General features: G+C 41.1%; 1 protein-coding gene and 1 non-coding gene across 5 annotated transcripts in view; both read right to left on the bottom strand.

Annotated features, from left to right (window-relative positions):
• Window positions 1-26,362, bottom strand: part of CTNND2 (catenin delta 2) — a 974,640-nt gene that overhangs the window by 200,339 nt on the left and 747,939 nt on the right. The window lies entirely within an intron of this gene.
• On the bottom strand, window positions 13,909-14,015 carry LOC126003046 (U6 spliceosomal RNA). The gene has a single exon (XR_007493590.1). It is a non-coding gene; the product is annotated as a U6 spliceosomal RNA (small nuclear RNA).

Raw genomic sequence — 26,362 nt, 5'->3', positions numbered from 1 at the left:
TCCTCTTTAAGTTTTTTTTGAACAAGTGCCACCAGTCTATTTTTCCTCCCTGTCATAGATGGCGCTCCACCAGTTATTATTCCAACAAACCTCTTCCATGGCAAACCTGCATTCTCAATAGCATCACACAGATGCCGAAATATCTCATTAGCGGTGGTCTGGCCATGCATTGGAATTATTATGAGCAGCTCCTCTGTCAATTCAAAATTGCAATCAACACCATGAACATAAATTGTAAACTGTGCAGTATCTGTTATATCTGTGACCTCATCAAGAGCAACTGAATATTCATTAAAAAATTTGGCTTTCTCACACATGATGATAAATGCCACTTGATATGTCAGAAATGCGCTCTGCCACAGTGTTGGCAAACAGGCTGATTTTGCTAAATTGACCTTTCTTTTCTGAACAGATAATACTTGAAGACTGTAACATGCATTTTTTAACAAACTCTCCTTCTGTGAATGGTTTCCCTGCTTTAGCAATCATCTCACTAACCATGTAACTAGCTTCGACTGATGCAACATTCTCTTTGGTTGCTTTCTTGAAGAAATCTTGTTGCCTCATTAGACATGCTTTAAGACTGGCAACCCACTTGGCTCTCTCATTTCCTTGATACTTTGCACATTCCTCAGCATGTTTAGTTGAATAATGGCATTTCAAGTTGTATTCCTTGTGCATTACAACTTTCTCTGAGCAAATAAGACATGTGGGGATGCCCCTGTGCTCAACAAAGAAATACTGCATCTCCCACTTTTTTTGAAATTGTCTGTGCTTGTCATCAATCTTTCTCTTCACTGCAGGCTTTGATAAAGTCATGATGAAGTTATGACAAAATCTAATTTTGTAATAAACTTCTCTCCCTTAGGCCTCTGATAATGCAAGGGAGAGCAGGCAGGAGCAGTGGAAATGACATCTGCGCAAGGTGCAAAGTATTCGCGATTATTTGCTTACCAAATATTCACAATAAAAAATCGCATTAGTCAAGAACAACCAATATACTTCATTTATTTTTAAATTAGAACCTGTCTCTAAGATACAATGAAATTCAGGATATACATTAAAGAACTAATCGTAGATGATCCTTTATTTACTTACTTTTACCCCTTTTGTGTCTGCTTTCTAAATATATTCCACAAAAAACATGGCATTGATTTCCCTTCATAAAGGAATGTTATAAAGTCTGTTTTACTATATACATGATTAATAAATTTGTTATATTTTAAAAAGAAAAAAATTGCATTAGTAAGAAAAAATAGCAAAAAATCACAATAAATATTTGCATACCTCGAACGAAACTGCTCAGGGTATGCGAATGTTTAATGCAATTTTTTCTTACTAATGCGATTTTTATTGCGATTATTCGGTAAGCAAATAATCGTGAATACTGCGATATTTGAAGGCCAGCCACGGGCCACAAAATGTTGTATGGAGGGAGCCCTCGGGCTGCGAGTTTGAGACCCCTGGAATAAATAGTCCAAAAAGATACAGCTGAAGGTGTCCAAATCAAAGAGAAAGGCATTGCCAGGGGTAGAAACAGTTCCCAGTTGCTGCTTCAATGGTCTCTTCGAACTGCCAATACCTCTCCACTCCAAGTCTTTCATGTGTCTGTGTGTGTGTGTATGTGTATGTGTTTTATAGTTAGCCAATCACAACTAGGGTCTTACTTAAATGGGTGGACCCCTTTTATGGCTGGCTGGTGCTGAACTGATGTTGGGGTAATATAGTGATGTACAACAAGTCATTCTCAGCCCTGTACACTGAACTTGCTCAGAATGGGATTGTACACAAGTCAGAGTAACCAGAGGACAGAAAGGGGACAGAAAGATCCATGTCCCTGATCTTTCTCTGGGCTCATGAGACTCTGTGCTCAGGTATTATGAAATTTTTCCTATCCTATTGATGGGAATTCCCTCCAGAGGGCACCTTGCTGGTGGCACACAGCTGGCATGGTAACATATGCAACAGTGGTCACTATGGTCCTAATGGTTGCCCACTGGAAAAACACGATGTGATGCCAAAACCATGTCACACATCAAGACAAACTGGAAGCATCTCCTCTGCCAGACTGTGTTGGGCCTCTAAGGAATCACCAGGAAGGCCATTAATTTCGAATGTTTCATCAGGAATAACAAATAAAAAACATCTGTTGAAATAGACGCCAGGTGTTGGATTGGCCCGTACTGTTCTTTAATGCTTCCCTCTCCTGCAGGATCCAAGGGGATTGTGATGTTGTGTTCGTTAACACTAGTTAATGTAATTTTGGTGATAATTGTAGAGCAAATAGAGCGAACTCTCAAATATAATTAGAGAAAAGTGCCTCTAATTAACTTGTAACTCGTGAGTCGAAAAGTAGAGCCACAAATCAGTTCTGCATTGTCAGTCCTCACAAGTAAAATACACTGTATATTTCCATCCGGGTGAATAAACAGGAGCAAACACACTGCCCACCCCCCTGCTTACGACTTTCTTTGGGGACACTTTGATGTGTTGGCACACAAGGAAACATAACTGTAGGTAAAAACCACAGTGCTTCAAATTGGTCATGCTGGCAACACTCATGACTGAGCAGAAGCACAAGACAGTCATTCTTGGCCCTGTAAGAGTTGGCATTTCCTGGGGTCATCTGTAAAATGGGAGACTCTCAGGCAGAAGGCTAGATGGCCATGTGAGGCTCTGGTGGAACCCCAAGAGGTTAGAGCAGCAAGGGATTATGCTAGTTGGCAGCCCCACTTCCAAATAACAGTATAGGAAATAAAAGGAACCAGGTGCTGGTTGTTGGATCAACTGTACACAGTTGAATGGGAAGTTTCTGCTGCATGCATTAGATGTTGATTTTCCTTTGTTCTCTCATGTAGGTGAGCCCATAGCAATGAAAAGAAATGTCAAATCAAACTTGGTAAAGTGATAAAGGACCCACCTATATGCCTTGGACAATGGAGCTACCAATAGCAGCTAATTAAAACACGCTCCTCTTCTGTATCTCTTCAAGCTCCACTGTGGGCCACCCACTCTCATTACAGGCATGGCAAGAGTCCAACAGGCAGGTGTTGATGTAATAGCAGTTAGACTTCTACATGGCCCTTAGGATATCCCCCACTACATGATAGTTGAACCTGTACATACCCCTATGATCCCCATGTCAGCTATGAAAAAGGAAAACTTCGACTATTGAATGGAAGCCCAGGATAGTGGCTAGAGGAGTGCCTGCCAGTTCCTGGGGGGACTAAAGTAAGCATGGTTTGTATCTATTCCTCTATCTCTCTATTGAACCTGGAACTATATCCTCAGGCCAACTTTGGCCAGTGAATTTTCATCTCTCTCTCTCTCTCTCTCTCTCTCTCTCTCTCTCTCTCTCTCTCTCTCCTAATCTCTCCCCTCCCACTCCCCCCCCTCTCCCTCTCTCTCCCTCCCCCTCTCCCCCCCTCCCCCTCCTCTCTCTCCCTCTCTCCCTCTCCTCCTCCCCTCCCCTCTCCCCCTCTCCCTTCCCCTCTCTATCCCTCCACCCCTCTCCTCCCCTTTCTCCCCCTCCCCTATCTCCCCCTCCCCATCTCCCCTCCCCTCTCTTCCCTCTGCCTCTTTCCCCCTCCCCTCTCTCTTCCTTCACTCTCTCCACCCATCTCTCCTCCTCCCCTCTCTCCCTCCTCTCGCTCTCTCCTCTCTCTCCCCTCCTCTTTCTCCCCCTCCTCTCTCCCCCTCCTCTCTCTCCCTCCTCTCTCTCGCTCCTCTCTCTCCCACATCTCTCCCTCCTCTCTCTCCCACTTCTCTATCTCCCCTCCTCTCTCTATTCTCTTCCCCTCCTCTCTCCCCTTCCTCTCTCTCCCTCCTCTCTCCCCCTCTCTTCCTCCCTCCCCCCTCCTCTCTCTCCCATCCTCTCTCTTCACCCTCTCCCTCTCCCTTCTCTCTCCCTCCTCTCTCTCCCCTCCTCTCTCCCTCCTCTCTCTCCCTTCTTTCTCTCTCCCTCCTCTCTCCCTTCTCTCTCCTCTCTCTCCCCTCCTCTCTCTCCTCCTCTCTCTCCTCCTCTCTCTCCCTCCTCTCTCTCCCTTCTTTCTCTCTCCCTCCTCTCTCCCTTCTCTCTCCCTCCTCTCTCTCCCTTCTTTCTCTCTCCCTCCTCTCTCCCTTCTCTCTCCCTCCTCTCTCTCCCTCCTCTCTCTCCCTCCTCTTTCTCTCTCTCCTCTCTCCTCTCCTCTTTCTCTCCTCATTCTCTCCTCTCCCTCCTCTCCTTTCTCTCCTCTCCTCATTCTCTCCTCTCCCTCCTCTCTCTCCCACTTCTCTCTCCCTCCTCTCTCTCCCACTTCTCTATCTCCCCTCCTCTCTCTACTTTCTTCCCCTGTTCTCTCCCCTTCCTCTCTCTCCCTCCACTCTCCCTCCTCTTCTCCCACCTTTCTATCTCCCCTCCTCTCCCTCTCCCTCTCCTCCTCCCCTCTCTCCCTCCTCTCGCTCTCTCCTCTCCCTCCTCTCTCCCCCTCCTCTCTCCCCTCCTCTCTCCACCTCCTCTCTCTCCCTCCACTCTCTCCTTCCTCTCTCCCCTCCTCTTTCTTTCTCCTCTCTCTCCTTCTACTCTCTCCCTCCACTCTCCCCCACCTCTCCCCTCCTCTCTCCCTCCTCTTTCCCTCCTCTCTCCCCCTCCTCTCTCTCCCTTCTTTCTCTCTCCCTCCTCTCTTCTCTCTCCCTCCTCTCTCTACCCTCCTCTCTCCCTCCTCTTTCTCCCTTCTCTCTCCCTCCTCTTTCTCTCTCTTCTCTCTCCTCTCCTCTTTCTCCTTTCTCTCCTCTCCTCATTCTCTCCTCCCTCTCCTCTCCTCTCCTCTCCTCTCCTCTCCTCTCCTCTCCTCTCCTCTCCTCTCTTCCTCTCCTCTCTCCTCTCCTCTCCTCTACTATCCTCCTCCTCTCCTCTCCTCTCCTCTCCTCTCCTCTCCCTCTTTTCTCTCTCCTCTCTCTCTCCTCTCTCCTCTTTCTCTTTCACCACCAGGATGGCAGTGACAGGCCTTAGGCTCCAGGAAGAAAAGGATGCTTGATTTCTATCCCTCTCTCTCTCTCTAGCCTCTCTTTCATTCCTGGGCGATCACTACAGGCAAGTTTCCAAGTATGTAATCAGGAGCATGGCAGAACTCAGAACATGTTAAAACATGTTTGACAGGTTGTTCACACAGAAAATGGGACCCCATAATGGGAAGAAATGGGAAAGGATGTTAGGGATACAAGATGAGGGACAGAAACTTGGACCACATCCCATTTGGGAACAGGAAGACACTGCTCAAATCTAATCTTTTGGCTTACTAGGGCTCTCTGGGCACACAGCACAAGGAATGATCAGTGTGTTCAGGAATATTTATTTGATCATTTGGGGATATAAGAATATTGAGACTGGGGAAAGAGAGGTAACACAGGGGCTAAAGTACTTGCCTTGCAGGCAGCCAATTAGGGTTCAATCTCTATATGGTCCTCTGAGCATTGCCAGGAGTGATACTTGAGCTCACAGGCAGGAAAAAGCTCTGTGCACTGTTGGGTGTGCCCCCTCCAAATGTAGATATGGAAAGGTTACTTTCTCAGGGTAGGGACAATGGGGAGAGAAGGTGAAGCACAGAAAATAATTTAGCAAGTTCAGGTCTAGCTAGATGCAACAGCATCCTACTGAGCTCCAGAAAGGAAGGATTTAGAGGGTAGGTGGGAGAGAAGAGGGCCTCAGGGAGGGTGAGAAATTGAGGACACTGGTGGCAGAAAATGTGCATGGGTGAAAGTTGTACTTTGTATGAGTGTAACTCAATCATAAACAACTTTATTTTTGTGAGGAAAAAAAGGACCCTATATTATAACAACCTTGTAACTATTGTGTTTAAATAAAAAATTAGAAAAAGGTTTATCATATATATATATGTATGTGTGTATATATATATACACACACATATATATATACACACATATATATATATACACACACATTTTTGGGGCTGGAGAGGTAGCATGGAGGTAGGGCGTTTGCCTTGCAAGCAGAAGGACAGTGGTTCGAATCCCGGCATCCCATATGGTCCCCCAAGCCTGCCAAGAGCGATTTCTAAGTGTAGAGCCAGAAGTAACCCCTGAGCGCTGTCGGGTTAAAAAAAAAAGCACATTTTTTTATAGTCAAACAGTATATATCTTAATCTAGCATAAATTTGAACTTGCTAAATATTCTGGAGGTAGGGTGGGGTAAAGAGCTAGGGCAAAAGTTAAAATACTTGCTTTTCACATTCTCCACCCCAGTTTGTTTCCCCATCCTGAATATGGTAAATGATCCTTGAGTGTAGAGCTAGGAATAATCCCTGAGCCCTGCTGGAGAATGTGACCAGCCCTGTTCCCTAAAGCTGGAGCACATCTTTGCATATAGAGTGGACCTTGAACTCTGGCACTTCATGATCCAATTAATATAGCGATTAATTAGGGAGAGAGCCAAATGGCAGGATAAAGTTAGGTAAAGAAGAAACTGCCCTTAGAAGGGAATGAATGGACTGTCACAAGAACAGGACTAATAACCTAAGTCAGTGGTGTTCAACTGTGTAGAAACATGAAAACCACTGGTCTCTCTCCTTTTTAGAACTGTGAGTTTAGGGCCAATATATGGGACTAGTGTATATATAAAAGGATGAACATTGAGTCTTCATGGCTGAACAACAGCAATTTACTGCCCAGAGTGTGTCTTCCTTCATGCCTTTGTTTGCTTCACAGTACCTGGTGCCAGCCCCTGAAATCACAGATTTATCTGTCCTCGTTTATATCTTCTGTCCTCTACAGAGCAAATTATAGGAGGGCAGACCTCTGAAGTGAAGCTGGAAACATTCCACAGTGATGCTGTTAATGATTTGGTCTTTATATACTTTATCTGTTCCATAGAAATCAGAAAAACCTAAATAACCTCTCTCCACTCCTCATTCTGCCTTGTTTTTCCTTCTTCTTCTTCTTCTTCTTCTTCTTCTTCTTCTTCTTCTTCTTCTTCTTCTTCTTCTTCTTCTTCTTCTTCTCTCTTCTCTCTCTGTCTCTCTCTCTCTGTCTCTGTCTCTCTCTGTCTCTCTGTCTCTGTCTCTGTCTCTCTCTCTCCCACACATACACACATACTATTTTGGCCATTAGGAAGAACCTTATTGTAAGGATGATCTATGGCTAGAAGACTAGCAAGGCTTTCACCCCAGTATCCCTAGCACCCAAACATTACAGTCACAGTACAAGACCTTCAGCAAGCATCTGTTTTGAGGTTGAATGAGTGAGAATTATAGTCTGCAAAGTTGCGACTAGGAAACAAACTGTGGGAATTTCCTAATTGGCATAGACTGTCCTGAGAGGAGAAGAAAGTAGAAATCAGAGCCTGTGCTAAGGTTGTGAGTTTTCCCCCTTATATTTAAGATATTATGGGTTCTGTGGGTGGAGCCCGAATGATCCAAGTGAGAGGAGATGAAGGCAAACAATGCTGTCAGGAATCCATGAGACTCAATACTGATGAGATAAAGATGAGTTAGGCCAAGATGCTGAGTAAGCAGCATAATTTTCTCCTTTTTCAGCTTCTAAATGAAGAGCCATGGGTTGGTAGGTGGTAAATGATTTTGTTCCAGGCTGCTGATCCTGCTGATTGAACACAGAGCACAATAAACAGGACACAGGTATCTCTCACCCACCATTTTTGCTTCCTCTGGCCTGTGGTGAGGTGAATCTTTGATCAATGGCCACACACAGACAATACGCTATTCTAGGGAACAGAGAGGACTAAGGAGGAGGAAGGCTAACATGATTGCTCTGCTGCCTTTCACTTTCATAATTCTGCCTAATTATGAATTGATGGGTGACTAAGAGACCATCAACCTTGACCTCCAGCTTGACCTGGACAGTAATGAGTAGATCAAGTTGCTTCTGTTTTTTTTTTGGGGACTTGGACATAGAGCAGAGAACACAACAGATCCTATTTCAATTGTTAGTGCTACATAGCTATGCCCCATTGTTGATACCTTGTCAATGGAGTTTCACTCACAGTGGATACAAATAAGTCTTAACAGAGATCTGATAGCTGACACTCAGCAGTGGTTACCAGCTGGCCTTAGTTAGGACAAGGTCACCGGGTCCTATTCTGGAATTTAGAGGGAGATTTCAGAAAAGCCCGTTATCTCCAGAGCAACACTATTAGGTGAGAGAGATAAGAGACTGGGACGCAAAAGAGTACACAGTAAAGAGTCCTGGGTGAATGGTTTCCAAAAGAATCCACAGCAGCAGGGCCAGTGTAGGAATATATAGCCCTTTAAGAATAGGTAGACATGATTCTGGAGCAAAAAGCAGAGGTGAGCTGTTTTGGTGAGCAAAATGCAAGGGAAGAAGGAGCACTGACTTGAGCAAAGTGAAGATGGACTGTATCATCATCAGACAGCTCACACCTCCCTCCACACAACCCTGCATGGCAGAATCCAAAGAGAGAAGGGACAATTGACAGCAAGGGCAAGTTGCCTTATTTAAAACCAGAAAACATGGAGTGTTTGCCCCAGGATTTCTGAGCCAGAGCCTGGATTAGTTCCAGAAGACTGACCACAGGACATATACAGGCAAGCTGGCAACTGTGAGGGCAACAGTGGGTGAAGCGCTCTGCAGTTGATTGGCCCAGGCATTGATCCCTTTCTTGGTTGGTGTGCATTTGTGGTGCATTTTTTCTCTTTGATTTAAGCACTCTGGTTGAAAAGTTGTTCATGATTGAGTTTCAGTCTTACAATGTCCTCCACCTTTCACCTATGAACATTTATTTCTCACTGCTAATGTCCTCAGTTTCCCTCCCACCCATCCCCCTGCCTGCCTCTGGGGCAGGCATTTTACTCCCTCCTTTTCTCCCTTTTTACCTTTTAGAGACTGTGGCTTGCAATATTGTTACTATAGGTATCATGCCTATAACTTTAACTCTTTCAGCACTCAGTTCTTGTCAAGAGTGATTATTATCAACTCTCATTGCCATAGTGGTCTCTTCTCTGCCCTATCTGCACTCTCCCAAGCTTCCTACTATAGACTGGTCCTTCTGCGCATTGTTTCTATGTCTCTAGATATTATTACCATACTATCTTTATTTTGTATACCCCACAAATGAGTGAGGTTATTCTATATCTTTTGGAGGGCCTCAACTTTTGTGTGCCCTTTCTCGGGTTGATGAGCAGGCAGTGAGTGCAAGGGAAGTCCCAGTCTCCTGGGTGCCCAAGAGGACCTGCTCTAATTTATTTCACATCTTTTCTTCCCATTGCTGCCCAAAGCCCAGCCACTTCCCAGCATCAAAACAGATGGTGTCAGCAGCTGCCACTCTGGGAGGTAGGCTTCAATCTGATTCTAAGTGCCTGTGCCACATCACTCAGGTGGCTTCTGCTTCTCTGGTCCAACTAGGACCTGTGCAGAGGCTTGGGGACAGGAATCTTCCAAGGTCAACTTCAGTGTCTAAATTCTACAAGATGACCAAAAATTCTCTATTTCTACTTTCCTCAAAAAAAGCAATGAGCAGGAATGAATTCAATCTATTAATCGGTAAATACATCAAAGTCAACCTACCTTTTTGCTGTAAGTTTTCTCTTTCCCCAACTCAACTTTATGTTAATAGATTAGAGATTTTAAGCTAACATCATCAGATTGGCCTCCCTAGATGGCCTATATTCAAGATTTTATTCATTAATCCATCCTAAGATATTCTGGAAAGCAGGACAATGGTCCTCCCAAGATTTTTATGAGCTGATGAATATGGAGAGTATTATGCTCAGGTAAATGAGTTAGAAGGAGAGGGATAGACTTAGAATAATCACACCCAGGGTCGCCTCCTGTGGAAGGTGGCCTTGGCTAGCAGTTTGGGGCTTGTGGTTTATGAAATAAAATCTTGGAAAAAATGATCACTCATTTGTGGAGTAGAAAAAAATAAGATGGTTTCCAGAGACAACAGAGATGAAGGCCAATAGGACAAGTCCATGGTAGGAAGCTTGGCACAAAGAGCAGTGAATGCAGTTAGGTCAGAGAAGGGACCATTAGGACAATGAGAGTGAGAATGGTCACTGTGGAGAAGAACTGGATGTTGAATGGAGAGAAAGTGATATGCATGGTACCTCTGCAGTAACAAGATTGCAAACCACAGAGTCTTAAAGAAAGAAAGGAAGAGGGAGGAAATGTCTGCTCTAGAGGCAAGCAGGAAAGAGGTTAGAAGGGAAACGGGTCACTAGTGGAGAGAAATGTGCACTTATGAAGGGTGCTGACATCGTATGGCTGAAACTCAATCATGAACAACTTTGTAACTGTGTATACCATGATGATTCAATTAGATGAATAAATATATATGTACATATATAAATAAGATTTTCTTGTCCTAAGCCCAAGAACCATGAACAATTTCCTTATGTGACAAAAGGGTGGGATCCATATTGGGTGCCTGATATGGGGAGAGTCTCTTTGTTATTATGGGTCCAATTTAATCACACATATCCTTAATCATACATGAGGCATGAGAATATCTGAAAGAGGCTGAAATATCTGAAAGAATAAAAATGTTAAGGACATAATATTTGCACTCAAAATTTGATCTTTGGACTTTTGATTTGTAATAAGAATTTTGTAGTTTAAACTTATTAAGGCTTAAATTCCTTGGGTCCTTAATTAATGTCTTTGGATTCTCAGCCAGAAAGTGAATGAAAGTTTTTTTGTTTTCAATGTCTCCTGGAGAAATTGATATTTTCTGGGTTTTATTATAAAATTGAAAGCCTCTCTGTATTGCTAGCATTTCATTCCTGAAATGCCTTTACTTATTTTTATCCTCATGAGTCTGTTTCATCTTCCTGAAAAACCTTTGATAAACAGCTATGTTGGACAATGAGGCTGGACATTATTGGGATAAAAATATTAAAGATGGAATTGAATCTCACATACCAGCAATCGAGTGATCCTGGATTTCATTTAAACCATGAACAACAGTGCCCCATTTTGGCACCCCTGGATGTTATAATAAGGTGCCCACTAGCAGTTTGTCACTGGTAAATACCAAAATACCACATCAAGAGGGGCAAGTTCTACTTTTGACAAAATGCTTTAGCTTCTGCTTTGGAAAATGTGCCTGATCTATGTGTGAACAGAGCAGCAAGGATAAGAGAAAAAACTAAAAGATGCTAGGGAGTTAAATGGCTCCCTCTGTCCTAATGTGTTCTTCCATGAAGGGTATTTCAATAATGTTATGCCCTAGACTTCTTGGGAATCAGCAAACCCATCTGGCTAACAGACCACAAGTAATGCCTCCAACCTGATTCCTAGCAGTAGTGGACATAATATTTAGTAATATTGACACTGTTTCATCTATCGAACTGTTGAGGCTCCTGCAGGGAAGAATGTGTTATTTATTAGAGACATAATGGGATGAGAGATTGGGAAGTGTGATTCTGAAGATAAGACATTTCTGTAAAGATTCAAAACAGATGGAGAGAAGTAGAATGAAGAAATTGAGGAGGGAGTGAACATTGTCTATGGAGGATGGGGGGGGGGGGCTCAGCCCAAATGAGTAAAAAGGAGGCTAAGAGGCATGATGGAGTCCTGGGGGATGGCCAAACCCAGGGAGAATAGGCAAAAAGAAGGTGGGCAGTGAAGGGGAAAGTATGGTACACTTATCTAGATGAAGAGAAAACTCAGCAATCAAAAAGTTGCTGACATTTTCTTCAGGCCAAATAAATAGCACATAGGAATTGGAAGAATATTCCTAAAATAAAATGACTAAGAAAAACAGAAACAGCTTATGTGATTGTGTCTTAGAGAATACCTTTCCTCATGAAGTGGCTTAAGTAGCCTCAAAACTCTAAACTGTTTACCCAAGGCCATGTATCTGAGCTAACAGTTTTCATTCAACCATGCTCTCTTCTGCTAAGTTAAAGGGCAGAGAACAAAAAAGACTTCTTGATGGAAGTCTGTAAAATCATTGAGAAAAACACCATGCAAACAGGTGGAAAATATACAACACTGAAGTAATGGGAGATAATTTATAGTAAGAAGAGAAGAAAATCTTAGTTCTAAAATATATCTTTAGAAAAATTCAATAGCCTATATTTATAAATCAAGAACAGAGTATATAAAAAAGAGGATCAGATCATCATAACCATCTTCATACAGCCTTGCCCAGATCATACTTTTGAAAAGAGATGTTTGTTTGTTTGGGTAGTTGAGAAATTTTCTTAGAATGCATGATTTGGAGCAAAATCTGCCAAATTACAGAAGAACATATAAATATATGTAAAATGAAACCCAGCTATGACCTCAACAGAAAAGTGTTCCCCCAATTTCCTCCTTTCTTAAAATATCTTTCTTTGATATGCAAAACCCTTCCAGATAAGTAGTTGTCTCACTAGAATTTCCCCTTCCTTATTGATGGGTATTGGTATAATAAAGAAAAGTCAGTTTTGGCTTGGTGCAGACCACCAGGTGCAGACTGGCTCCATGGCTCTCTCCTCACTGGCTTGGCTTATTATTATTATTTCTTTGTCACTACCCTACTTCATCAGACCCATCCACCTAAAGGTTAGAAATATGGAACATGGGGTGATCTCACAACTCATAGAATTTTATATTACAAACATGGAAGAAGAGATAGTAGAGTGGGTAGGGACTTGCTCCGAACTTGGTTGACCCAGGTTCAATATTCACCACTGCAAGAGGTTCCTTGAACCCTGCAAGGAGTAATTTCTGAGCATAGAGGAAGCCCTGAGAATATTTGGGTGTAAACCTGGCTCTCCACAAATAGAAAAAAATAAAATAAAATAAAAACATGTACAGTTCTTACAACACAAAAATATGGAACATATGAAAAGAAAAATTGAAAAGGCTCAAAATTTGACTAGCAATAATTTCAGAAATAGAAACCAGAGAGAGGAGATGATTTTAAACAACTTCACTTAGCAGGATTCTTTCCAGGTCCCTCCAGTAGCAGCAAATTGCATGGCTTTAACTTTTCTTGTGGCTAAGTAGTATTCCACTGTGTAGATGTACCATAGTTTCTTTATCCACTCATATACTTTTTGACATTTGGACTACTTCCAGATTTTTTTGTTTTTGTTTTTATTTTTATTTTTTATTTATTTATTTTTTTTTGGATAATGATCTTCCTTGAGGGGTATAGCTGATAGGATGAGAGTTGGGTGGGAAATGCCTATGGTAGAGGCAAGCAGTCAACCAGGAGAAGGAGGCTGTGCTGAAAGGTGGTCAAGTGTTATGTATGAAATCCTCTTGGTAACATTACTAGAAACTATAGTGCAAAATATATAAATATATAAAGCAGCTCTTTTAGAAGCAGACTAGTATTAGGCTAATGGTTTGAGTGATCATTTATGGAGGGAAGTGGACACTTGGTGAAGGTATTGGTCCTGAAACATTAGATACCTGAAACCCAATCATGAATAATTTTGTAATTTCACAGTGACTATAAAAATAAACTTGATAAGAGAAAACATTGACAAATTACTTTTCTGGAACTGAAGAATAACATGATATGAAATTGGAAGTGTATGAGACCTATGAATTTAACAAAACACCTACCCTGTGGTCAGAGCAGCAGTACAGGATGATTGGGCTGGGTTTGTTGCCCACAGACACCACACATGGTCCAGTGAATTGAAGCCCTACCCAGAGTGATTCCTGAGTGCAGATCAAGTAGTTAAGCCTGAAGCACAGTTGGATGGGACACCAACACCAAAAATAAAAACCTCTGATCTAGATAACTGAACTGTGAAAAATACTCCTGAGAGAAATACTGTTCCATCCAACTTGAACCATAAAAAACAAGAAACTAAGACATTTCCAAAATGTCATCCTCTAATCATTTTCTTATTTAGAACTTATGAGAGCAAATCCAAAAAGAGAAGGGCTTGGGGTGTAGGAGACAGAAGTTCTTTTTTTTTTTTTTTTTTTTTTTTAAATATGGAACGCTTCACGAATTTGCGTGTCATCCTTGCGCAGGGGCCATGCTAATCTTCTCTGTATCGTTCCAATTTTAGTATATGTGCTGCCGAAGCGAGCACGAGACAGAAGTTCTTACCCAGGAGAGCTATTCAGCAATCCTAAGAGTGAGAACAGTAACTGAGGATCAGGAAAAAAATGAATGAACAATGATGGGAAGCAAGGACAAAGTTGAGCTGGTGGTCTCTGTAGCTGATGATGGATTTATCCAGATATAGGGCTGGAAGCATTCTTTGTTCAGAGACTTCATTTTGAATGCACAGAAACAGAAATAATGTTTATCATTTGCATCACTCACCCATCATGTGCAAAGGCTGCCTTCTGCTTTGCTACTTCATGACCTTGCTACAGAAGCCTTGAAGATTGACTCTGGTTGCAGAACAAGGCACAAATACATGTAATTCTGAATATGGAAAAAATCAAGTATGTTCACAGAGCCCTTTAGAGCCTGGGCATTAAAATTAGGTTAGTTTAACCTAATGCCAGTGAATCAAGGAGTAAAACTGAGGTCTTTCTCCTTAATGAAATGCAAAGACTATTTGGGACAACTCTTAAGGACATGCTTTCAACCAACATAAAACTTCTTTATTAAGTTTTATGGTGCAATCCAAACTGCTTTAGTATGATTTGTAAAGCATTCTAAAATCTTTACTTGGGCATTTCAAAATTTAGGTTGATTATTTCCATATTTAGAGAGAGAAAAATTCTATTAGTCAAGCCCAAAGGACATACAGCAATTTCTAATCAAAGTTTATTTGCTTAGAAGCATTTCAAGTAATGGCTAGTGTATAATAGCTTCAAGTGGATTTAAATAAAATTCTGATCATCATCTCATAGTAATTACTGCATAGGAAGAAAATTATTTATTGCAAGGCCTACCATGCAGTGGCAAAATATATTCTGCTCTAAACAGTTACTGTACCTCACAACCAGGCAGATGTTTTATCAAGCATGCATGTTTACATGCTGAATGCAAATGCATGCAAATCCCTCGATTTTAACACTTAATTATTGCTGGAACTGTCTGCCCAGGAATATCTCATTGATTTAAAGTGCTGAAAGAGGAATGCTCATAAATGTTCTTCTGAAGGGTTAGCATCTGACAATTTAGACCTCTTCATCAAGAGCCCAGGTCTAAAATCTATGCCTTTGCAGTGGTACCCGACTGTGAGAGACTGTGAGTGTTGCCTGTGCATGTTTTTCCATTGTCCTGTCTCCTAAACCTCTTGGGAATGAGCCAAAAAGGGCCCAGAAAAATAGCTCTTCCAAGGGCCGGAACGCCAAGGAACTGTGTCCCACCATGAAAACCAGCTAGCCGCAATATTCTGCAGAAAGGCAGGTCCCCTGTTTGTGATGTCAGGCTGGGAAAATCTACATGTGCCCAGTGGTTCCCGACTGTGAGAAACTATGAGTGTTGTCTGTTTGTGTTTTTCCACTGTCCTGTCTTCTGAACCTCTTGGTAGTGGGCCAAAAAGGGCCCAGAAAAATAGCTCTCCCAGAGGCTCCAGAGGAGGAGCACGGCCTCTCCGCTTCACTTCATAGCCGTGCACTCTTTCTAACCAATGAACCCCACCACAACACGCAGAAAAAAATCACACTACAAGTGTGGCAATGGGAAACCTCACAGGCAAACACCATGCACAGAGAATGAAGACGACCAAAAAAATTCCAACCATCTGATTAACCTCTCGAATAAGGAGTTTAGAATAGAAATATGGAAGATGTTTCTAAACTCAAAAAAAGCATAGATCAATCTGAGCAGAACACAAAGACAGAAATTAGAAAACTCCAAACTGAAATAAAAGATCTGAAAAACACAGTAGCTCAACTGAAAAACTCAATGGATGGCCTCTCCAGCAGGGGAACAGCACCTGAGGACAGAATCAGCATGCTGGAAGATGAGATGCAGAAAAACTCAACACAGCAGAAGAAATTGGAAAAGAACCTTAAGACAAATGATCAGGCAATGGAAAACGTACTCAAGGAACGTGAACAGATGAAATAGAAGTCTTTGATAAACTCAACAGAAACAACATAAGAATCATTGGAGTCCCAGAGACCCAGGTAGGAGATCTCCAGGAAGAATCAATTGTCAAAGACATCATCAAAGAGATACTCCCAGAGTTAAAGACTACATGCAATCAAATCCTGCATGCCTAAAGAGTACCAGCTAAAAGAGACCCCCCCAAAAAAACACACCCCAAAACACATCCACGTTATGATGACAAACCCCACAGATAGAGATAGAATACTGAAAGCAACAAGATCAAAAAGGGAAATTACATTCAAAGGAGCATCCCTAAGATTTACAGCAGACATGTCACAAGAAACACTCAAGGCCAGAAGACAGTTGTGGGATATTGCGACAAGACTGAATGAAATGAATGCCTCACCAAGAATACTGCACCCAGCCCGACTCACATTCAGGTTTGAGGAAAGATACATAGTTTCATGGATAAACAGCAGCTCAGAAACTTCATAGATGAAAAACTAGCCTTAAAGGAAAAACTGAAAGGTTTACTTTAAGACAAGAAAGACCAACAAACACAGAATACTTATCTACAAAAATGACATTAAATCCTATGACAATCATCTCCCTCAATGTCAATAAACTAAATTCACCAATTAAAAGACACAAAGTGGCAAAATGGGTCAAAAAGATGAATCCAACCTTCTGCTGCCTACAAGAAACAACGTGAATAGTCAGAACAAACATGGACTCAAAATCAAAGGCTGGAGTAAAATCATCCAATCAAACAACACCCTTAAGAAAGCTGGGGTGGCCATATTAATATCTGATGACACCAACTTTATACTCAGAAAAATAGTAAGGGACAAAAATGGAGATTATGTACTAATCAAGGGATATGTGCAGCAGGAATAAATCAGACTATTAAACATATATGCACCCAATGAGAGACCAGCAAATTATCTAATACAATTACTGACAAATCTGAAAGAAGACATCAATAATAACACAATAATTGTGGGAGACCTCAACACGGCTCTGTCAACATTGATAGGTCAACCAGACTGAAACCCAACAAAAACAAACTAGCCCAAAAAAGAGTAATGGAAGAAAGAGGACTAGTAGATATATATAGGACACTCCACCCCAAAAAACCTGGATACACATTCTTCTCCAATGTACATGGGTCATTCTCCAGGATAGACAACATGCTGACACATAAAACATACCTTCACAAAATTAAGAGGATAGAAATCTTGCAGGCTAACTTTGCTAACCACAAGGTTCTGAAATTATATGTGAACTGTAAAGGCACACAGAAGAAAAACTTTAACAATTGGAAATTAAATACCCTGCTACTGAACAACCAGTGGGTTCGAGATGAAATCAAAGAATAAATAAAAACTTTCCTGGAAACAAATGATAATGAAGACACAAACTGCCAGAATCTATGGGACACAGCAAAAGCGGTCCTGAGAGGAAAATTTATAGCTCTACAAGCACACTCCAGTAAGGAGGAAGGGGCATAGCTGAATAACTTAATGACGCAGCTCAAAATGACCAACAAAAGGAACCAAAAATAGGGAGACAGAAGGAAATAACAAAACTGAAAGCAGAAATCAATGAAATGGAAAACCAAAAAACAATCCAAAAGATTAACAAAAGTAGAAGTTGGTTCTCTGAAAAAATAAACAAGATTGATAGACCATTGGCAAAACTCACAAAGAAAGAGAGAGAAACCTGATAATCCGTATTAGAAATGAAAAGGGGCAGATCACAACAGATATTGCAGAGATCCAAAGGGTAATCAGAGAATACTTTGAGAAACTTTATGCTACTAAACATGAGAACCTAGAAGAAATGAATAAATTCTTAGACTTATAACCTTCCACAATTAAGTAAAGAGAATGTAGCATATCTAAACACGCACATAACTATTGAGGAAATTGAAATTGTAATCAAACATCTGCCCAAAAAGAAAAGCCCAGGCCCAGATGGATTTACTAATGAATTCTTTCAAACCTTTCAAGAGGAGATAATATCAATCCTAGCCAGGCTCTTCCATGAAATAGAAAAAAAACAGAACACTCCCAAACAGCTTTTATGAAGTCAACATCACGTTGATACCAAAACCAGACAGAGATGCTGCCAAAAAAAAATTACAGACCAATATCCCTGATGAATGCAGATGTAAAGATCTTCAACAAAATACTGGCAAATAGGATCCAATGCATCATCAAGAAGATCACACACTACGACCAAGTAGGTTTCCTCCCAGAAATGCAAGGATGGTTTAACATCCGTAAATCTATCAACATCATACACAACATCAACAATAAGAAAAATAAAATCACATGATCATATCAATAGACACAGAGAAAGCATTTGATAAGGTCGAACACCTATTCGTGATAAAAAAAAAAACTCTCAGCAAGATGGGAATGAAAGAAACCTTTCTCAATCTAGTTAAAGGCATCTACCACAAGCCAATGGCAAATATTATCCTCAATGGAGAAAAAATAAAAGCCTTTCCTCTAAATTCTGGTAAAGACAAGGCTGTCCACTCTCAATACTCTTCTTCAACATAGTACTGGAAGTGCTTGCTATAGTGATCAGTCAAGAAAAAGATATCAAGGGAATCCAGATAGGACAGGAAGAATTCAAGCTCTCACTGTTTGCAGATGACATGATATTCTACTTAGAAAACTCTAAATATTCTACCAAAAAGCTTCTAGATACAATAGATGTATATAGCAAGGTGGCAGGCTACAAAATTAACACACAAAAGTCAATGGCCTTTTTATACACCAATAATGACAGGAAAGAGATGGACGTCAAGAAGGCAATCCCATTCACATTAGTTGGAATCAACTTTACCAAAGATGTGAAGAACCTATACAAAGAAAACTATAAAGCCTTGCTCCAAGAAATAAGAGAGGATACACGGAAATGGAAACACATACCCTGCTCATGGATTGGCAGCGTTAACATCATTAAAATGTCAATACTCCCCCAAAGCATTGTACAGATTTAATGCTATCCCTCTAAACATACCCATGACATTCTTCAAAGAAGTGGATCAAACACTTATGAAGTTCATCTGGAACAATAAACACCCTCGAATGGCTAAAGCACTCCCAGAAAAAAGGAAAATGGGAAGCATTACTTTCCCCAACTTTAAACTGTACTACAAAGCAATAGTTATCAAAACAGCATGGTATTGGAATAAAGTCAGACCCTCAGATCAGTGGAATAGGCTTGAGTTCTCAGACAATGTTCCCCAGACATACAATCACCTAAATTTTGACAAAGGAGCAAGAAATCCTAAGTGGAGCAGAAAAAACCTCTTCAACAAGTGGTGCTGGCAGAACTGGTTAGCCACTTGCAAAAAAGAAAGTGAGCATAGACACCCAGCTAACATCATGTACGAAGGTAAAATCCAAATAGATTAAAGACCTTGATATCAGACCTGATACCATAAGATATATAGAACAACACATCGGTAAAACACTCCATGACATTGAGACTAAAGGCGTCTTCAAGGAGGACACTGCACTTTCCAAACAAGTGGAAGCAGATATAAACAGAGGGGAATACATTAAGCTGAGAAGCTTCTGCACCTCAAAAGAAATAGTGTCCAGGATACAAGAGCCACCCACCATGTGGGAAAAACTATTCACCAAATACCCATCAGACAAGGGGCTAATATCCAAAATATACAGGGCATTGACAGAACTTTACAAAAATAAAACATCTAATCCCATCAAAAAATGGGGAGAAGAAATGAACAGACACTATGATAAAAAAAATACAAATGGTCAAAAGGCACATGAAAAAATGTTCCTCATCACTAATCAGCAGGGAGATGCAAATCAAAACAACGATGAGATACCATCTCACACCACAGAGATTGGCACACATCACAAAGAATGAGAACAATCAGTGCTGATGGGGATGTGGATAGAAAGGAACTCTTATTCACTGCTGGTGGAAATGCTGTCTAGTCCAGCCTCTATGGAAGGCGATATGGAGATTTCTCCAAGAACTGGAAATTGAGCTCCCATTTGACCAAGCTATTCCACTTCGAGGGATATACCCTAGGAATACTAGAATACAATACAAAAACCCCTCCTCACACCTATATTTATTGCAGCACTATTCACAATAGCCAGGCTCTGGAAACAACCAAGATGCCCTTCAAGAGATGAATGGCTAAAGAAACTGTGGTACATATGCACAATGGAATATTATACAGCCGTCAGGAGAGATGAAGTCATGAAATTTTCCTATCCATGGACGTACATGGAATCTATCATGCTGAGTGAAATAAGTCAGAGGGAGAGAGAGATGCGAATAGTCTCACTCATCTATGGGTTTTAAGAAAAATAAAAGTCATTTTTGTAACAATCCTCAGAGACAATGAGAGGAGGGCTGGAACTTCCAGCTCACTTCATGAAGCTCACCACAAAGAGTGGTGAGTGCAGTTATATAAATAACTACACAGAGAACTATCATAATCTGTGAATGAATGAGGGAACTGGAAAGCCTTTCTAGAGTACAGGTCTACACTAAAATCAGAGCTCAGATTTACTATACATTCAAGGTCTACTCAAAGACAAGACTTGTCAATTTTTGTCAATAGTAAAATGGGTCTTCTATGTGCATATAGAACATATTTTTAGCTTATAAATATCCAGAGAGCTGTTCAAAGGATAGGTATTGTTCCTTTCCTCTAGCCTTTGTTTTTCCTCATTAGCTAATAGGCAGGAAAGAGAATGCAAAGGGAAAAATTTAACAAACACAGGAGGGCAGCTTTTAGGAAAAATGAGTCATGAAATTTGCCTTTACATGGATGGATTTGGAGAATATTATGCTGAGTGAAATGAGTTTGACCACAATAAAAAAAAAAGAATAACCTCACTCGTATGTGGGGTATAAAAATAAGATAGTATGGTACTAATATCTAGAGACAATAGAGCTGAGGGCCAGGAAGACCAATCCATTGTAGGAAGCTGTCACAAAGAGCAGGGGAGTGCAGTTAGGGCAGAGAAGGGCCCACTGTGACAATGAAATTTGGAAATGATCACGTAACAAGATTGTAAACCAAGTGTCAAAAAAAGAATAAGAAAAAAAAGAAAGGGGGGTGGAGAAAAATGGAAAAATGTTTGTTCCAGAGGCAGATAGGGGAAAGGTTATGAGGAACATGAAGGACACTGGTGGCAGAAAATATGCACTGGTTAAGAATGTTGTACATTGTATGACTGAAACTCAATCATGAATAACTTTGCCAATGTAAAATAAAACCCAACCAAAACCTATCTGTATTATGAACAACCTTGTTATCAAGGTTTTTAAATAAAATAATTAATGAAAAAATAATACGGGAGGGTAGGATCAAGTCATGGATCCTCTCTAAACTTTACATTCAGTTGGCTGGAGAATCATAAATCAAGAAAATCTATCATGTTTTCACTCAAATCACTGTTTTTATAATTTATTTCTGCACATCTAACTTAGTTCTGAAAAAGATGTGAGGAGGCACCTGTGACCATGAAAATGAAGGAGCCACTTCACTCTGACATATGTCTAACCCCCAGAGTCAATGTGTCCCATGGGTCCCCTCTAGTAGAGTCCCAGGTATTAGCACTGTTTTACAGGTTAACAGTGAGTATTTTGAGGTGGGAAAAATCAGAATGAGGTCCCTGGCCATTCCATAGTTGTGGTATGACCCTGGGACACAGCTGAGCACTGATCTGCATGGAGAAGACTGTCCTGGGAGTACCACTCACCTGGAACCAATAGCCACCCCAAAGCAGGAAAGAAAAGAATGAACATAAAATGCATAAAGAGCCTAAAATCACCGCAGAAGGCTTCATTTCCTAAACTTGGATATGGGGAAGATAAAAGGAAAAGGAGAGAGCAGCTCTCAGGACCTGTGCTCTTTAGTATGAGGACAGTTATACTAAAATTCTGGCTTGCCCACGTATCTGTGGGACCCCAACTCTGCAAAGCTCCCACAGCTCTTCCAGGCAGATGACCCTGGGCTGGTGCTTGATGAATTTGACACTTTTAAGAGTGAATTCACGGAACAATATTTGCTTCAGGGAATGCAGCCAGCTTGCACCAGATTTGCATTTTTTTGTTTAGCTTTTACTTTTTGACATGCTCCAGCTTTGCTTGAGGCTCCATGATTTGCAATAGTGTTATCATAAATATTTCAGTTAGAATGTTCCAATATGATTCCCAACATACAGTGTCAGGGGCAGCATCTTTCTCTCACACTGATCTTTAGGTTTCCTGCCATGTCTCCCAAGCATGCCTCTTTAGCAAAGTCAGTTTTTTAGGAAGGTTCTCAGAGTCTGTGACTATTGACTTACTTATTCCCTTACTCTGCTCTTTCCATTCCATCTCTAAGAAAGGCTGTTCTGCATGTGTGCCTCTCTCCTTCTGACTCACTTTACTCAGCATGCTACTTTTAAATTCCACACACAATGCAGTGAATTACAGGATTTTGTCTTTTCTTATAGTTAAGTAATCTATTGAGTCTACAAGGCATATTTTCTTTAACCACTCAGCTGTTCTAGGGCACTTGGGTGCCCAGACCTTGGGTGCTCCCAGAACTTGGCTCCTGCAAATGTCTTGCAATAAACATATATCCTTTTAAACAAAGGTCTTTTAGTTCTTGGAGGTCAATACCAAGAAGTGGAATTCTTGGGTTATAAAGAAGCTCAATTGTTTAATCTTTGACACATATTTATCCTATTTGCATTGCTGTCAAAGTTTTATCATACAATGTATACCACCCTTCACCAATCTAGATTGAAGTCCACAAGCCTGGCTACTTTCCTTAAGTTTTTATAGGGGACAAAAATATAGAGGATTTGGGGCTGGAGCAACAGTACAGCATGTAGGTTTTTTTTGTCTTTCATGCAGCTGACCAAGGTTCTGTTCCTGCCACACCGTATGGTCCCAAGAACACCATTAACAGTAATTCCTGAGTCCAGAACTAGAAGTAACCTCTGGATTTGATGAATTTGTCTTCCCCACCAAAGAGAATTTGATTACTATAAACTGGCCTAAAGAACAACAGTGCTGGTGGGGATGTGGAGAGAAAGGAACTTGTATCCACTGCTGGTGGGAATGCCACCCAGTCCAACCTTTATGGAAAGCTATATGGAAATTCTTCCAAAAACTGGAAATTGGGCTCCCATTTGACCCAGCTATGCCACTCCTAGGGATATATCCTAGGAACACAAAAATACAATAAAATAATCCCTTCCTCACACCTATATTCATTGCTGTGCTATTTACAATAGCCAGACTCTGGAAACAACCAAGATGCCCTTCAACAGATGAATGGTTAAAGAAACTGTGGTACATATACAAAATAAAATATTATGCAGCCGTCAGGAGAGATGAAGTCATGAAATTTTCCTATACATGGATGTACATGGAATCTATTATGCTGAGTGAAATAAGTCAGAGGGAGAGAGATAAATGCAGAATAGTCTCACTCATCTATGGGTTTTAAGAAAAATAAAAGACATTCTTGCAATAATTTTCAGAGACAAACGAGAGGAGGGCTGGAATTTTCAGCTTACTACATAAAGCTCACCACAAATAGTGATGAGTACAATTAGAAAAATAACTACATTGAGGGGCCGGAGAGATAGCACAGTGGTAAAGCGTTTGCCTTAGATGCAGAAGGACGGTGGTTAAAATCCCGGCATGCCATATGGTCCCCTGAGCCTGCCAGGAGCGGTTTCTGAGCATAGAGCCAGGACTAACCCCTCAGCATTGATGGGTGTGACCCTCCCCCAAAAAGAAAAATAACTACATTGAGAACTATCATAACAATGTGAATGAATGAGGGAAGTAGAAAGGCTGTCTAGAGAAAGGGTGGGATGGGGAGGAGGGAGATTTGGGACACTGGTGATGGGAATGTTGCACAGGTGAAGGAGGGGTGTTCTTTTTTTATTGTATTAACAACTTTATTGGTGATACAATAATTCTCACAAATATAACTGCCAATGAACCCTCTCCCCTTCTTTTTCTATCTTTTATAATTCTTTATTTTCTTTCTGTTTTTTATTTTAAGCCATTAAACCATTTATTTTTTTTATTTATGTAAAAGAACAGTCATGTAAAGAACACCCCCCTTGTCCTCTTACATGACTGAAACACAACCACAATCATGTTTGTAACCAAGGTGTTAAAATAAAGATATTAATTTTAAAAAAGAAAAACATATACAAAAATAAAAAGAACAACAGTTCACCCTATACTGAAATATTATAGTAGATAATCACTTCTGCTTTTCTTTGGAAGTGGATGACCAAGATATTTGCCACACTTCAGTAGAATCTATCCTAGCAATCCCCCAAATCATGAGCTCCCATCTGCAAAATATCTGGACAATATGTTTTCCATTCAAGAAGGTGAGAGTGATTAATGCCTGAGGTTTAGACAAACACAATAAAAATCCACCTTAGAAAGGTAGAAGACAAAAAACCGGCTATCCTTTGCAAAAGCTGGCTCCCTGTGTGTGACACCAGGCGGGGAAAATCCGCGAAAGTACACCGGCCCAGTGGAGCTCAGCTATGAAAGACTGTGAGTGTGACCTGTCTATGTCTGTCTACTGTCCTCTTGCGTGAAACTCTTGCGAGTGGGGCAAAAAGAGCCTCCAGAAACCTCGCTCGCCCAGACGCCATTTTCAGGGAGGGACTTCAGAGCATAAAAACCGGCTATCCTTTGCAAAAGCTGGCTCCCTGTGTGTGACACCAGGCGGGGAAATCCGCGAAAGTACACCGGCCCAGTGGGGCTCAGCTGTGAAAGACTGTGAGTGTGACCTGTCTATGTCTGTCTACTGTCCTCTTGCGTGAAACTCTTGCGAGTGGGGCAAAAAAGAGGCTCCGCTTCGCTACGCGGCCGTGCACTCTTTCTAAGGAAAGAACTCCATTGCAACAAGAAGGAAAAATCGCACTAAGAACGGCGCTATATCACAGAAGCAAACATTTCTCTCTGGACTGTCTTCTCTGTTGCATGCTCGGGCCTAAGATTTGACCCAGTGTGAGGCTTCATCCACGGAGGACTCCCCTCCCTTAGAGGCAAGTCAGCCCATCCAGAAAGGGAGGAGCCAGAGGAGTGTGCTGCCTACATCATATAGACAATGAATACCACCACAACACGTAGAAAAACCCACAATACAAGTGTGACAATGGGGAAACAACGCAGGCCAGCATCAGACATAGAGAATGAAGATGACAATTCTGAGGACCAGATAATGACTGAACAACTAATCAACCTCTCAGATAAGGACTTTAGACTAGCAATATGGAAGGTGCTCAACAGACTCCAAGAAACCATGGATCGAGTTGAACAGAACACTAATAAGAACCAAGAAAATATGAAGGCAGAAATGACAAAACTCCAAACTGAAATAACATGTCAACTAACAGGACTGAAAAAGTCAGTAAACGAAGTGAATGACAAAATGGATAAGCTCTGGGACAGGGTATCAGAAGCTGAGAATAGACTTGGTGCTGTGGAAGATGAGATACATAACAATTCCATACAGCAGGAGAGATTGGACAAAAAACTTAAAGCAAATGAGCAGACAATGGAAAAATTAGTCAAAGAATGGGAACAGACGAAAATAGAAGTCTATGATAAGATCAACAGAAACAACTTAAGAATCATTGGAGTCCCAGAGACCCAGGAAGAAAATTTCCAGGAAGAATCAATGGTCAAGAACATCATTAAAGAGAAACTTCCAGAGCTAAAGAATATAGGTGATCAAATCCTGCATGCCCGAAGAGTAGCAACCAAAAGAGACCCCAGAAAAACCACCCCAAGACACATCCTAGTCACAATGACAAATCCCACAGATAGAGACAGAATTCTGAAAACAGCAAGATCAAAAGGGGAAATCACGTTCAAGCAAGCTTCCCTGAGATTTACAGCAGACCTGTCACCAGAAACGCTCAATGCCAGAAAGCAGTGGTGGGATATTGTGACAAGACTGAATGAAATGAATGCTTCACCCAGAATACTATACCCAGCAAAACTCACTTTCCGGTTTGATGGAAGAATACATGGTTTCACAGACAAAAAACAGCTCAGAAACTTCACAGACACAAAACCAGTCTTAAGAGAAAAACTGAAAGACCTAATCTAAGACAAGACTACCCAAAAGACACACCAAATTTTGAAATAAAGATGGCGTTAAATCCCAGGACAATTCTTTCTCTCAACGTCAATGGACTAAATGCACCAGTTAAGAGACACAGAGTGGCTAAATGGATCAAAAAACTCAATCCAACCTTCTGCTGCCTACAAGAAACGCACCTGAATAGTCAGAACAAACATAGACTCAAAATAAAAGGCTGGAGAAAAGTTATCCAAGCAAACAACACCCATAAAAAAGCTGGAGTGGCCATA

This window comes from Suncus etruscus, chromosome 2, assembly GCF_024139225.1.
Source record: "Suncus etruscus isolate mSunEtr1 chromosome 2, mSunEtr1.pri.cur, whole genome shotgun sequence".
Classification (NCBI taxonomy): domain Eukaryota; kingdom Metazoa; phylum Chordata; class Mammalia; order Eulipotyphla; family Soricidae; genus Suncus; species Suncus etruscus.
Note: the sequence above shows the minus strand (reverse complement) of the source record. Positions and strands in the feature narration are given on the sequence as shown.